Here is a 1067-nt window from a genome sequence, read left to right as displayed (position 1 = left end):
CGTAGTGATACTGCCTTGGAAACCCAAGGAGGGGTCACTATGAGTCAGGTGTGACTTGACGGTATATAACAACAACAACAATTTTCATTAATAAAAGCTATAAGTAAGAGCAAACTGCCCAATAGAGAATTTTTAGATTTCAGAAAATTTGTGGCAAAGGAATTATCTTTAAACACTGAAATGTGAAATCTTAAATCTAACTGTTTTGTATTTGTACTGATAAGTCTTTGATGTTGAAGAAATTATTTTAAGTAAATCGAGTTCAGGTAAATAACAAATTGTACAATTGTAGACCACCAGACCATCAACAAAGTGACCTCATGTTGGTGGCTACAAGGAAAAAGAAAATAAAACATAGATAAAATTTTAAAATTCCACTGTTCAGAAACATATTTTAAGTACCTTTTAGTATTTGTGGTCTTGAAAATATCCTTATAATTGGACATAAAATCCATTTTTAGTATTTTAGGATTCAACAAGTGCAAAAGTCTTCAGAAGTAAGAGGGGTAAAAAGACAAATGCATATTTTAGGAACTAAAGAAAGGCAAAAATTCAATAAATAGCCAACTTGCGTGGGGATATCAGTGTGTGTAAACAGATGAAAATCAGAGACAAAGCCTATGTCCTTGCCAACTTTGAGTTCAAGTGTCATTGACATAAGAAGAGGGTTCAGTTTCACAGGATGTAAGCTACTCAGCATTCTGTTTGGAGTTTGTGGGTAGAACACTTAAGTATGTGTACTGAGATGTAAATATTCAGTGTTTGTTTGTGAGACAATTCATTTTGTTCATTGTACTTCTAGTTCTCATGCCCAATAAGAACTCTGGTTATAAGCAACACAGGTAGCAGGGATGCTTTCATCCTTAGTGTGTATATATCTTCCAGCCTACTAGCCCCAATATTTCAAATTGTGTTTTCTCAGTTAATTAATATATTTTTTCCCCTTACACATTTCATTTTTTTTTTAAATTAAACCCAGAAAACATTCTGTAAAGACAAGTTTTCATATCTTGCTTATTAAAACACAAAATTGTTGTCATTTTTTCATGAGTTCTGTTTGGTTTTAT

Source organism: Orycteropus afer, unplaced genomic scaffold, assembly GCF_000298275.1.
Source record: "Orycteropus afer afer isolate SDZICR_OR568_19922 unplaced genomic scaffold, OryAfe1.0 scaffold00833, whole genome shotgun sequence".
Classification (NCBI taxonomy): Eukaryota; Metazoa; Chordata; class Mammalia; order Tubulidentata; family Orycteropodidae; genus Orycteropus; species Orycteropus afer.
The sequence above is the reverse complement of the archived record's forward strand: the minus strand, read 5'-3'. Positions refer to the sequence as shown.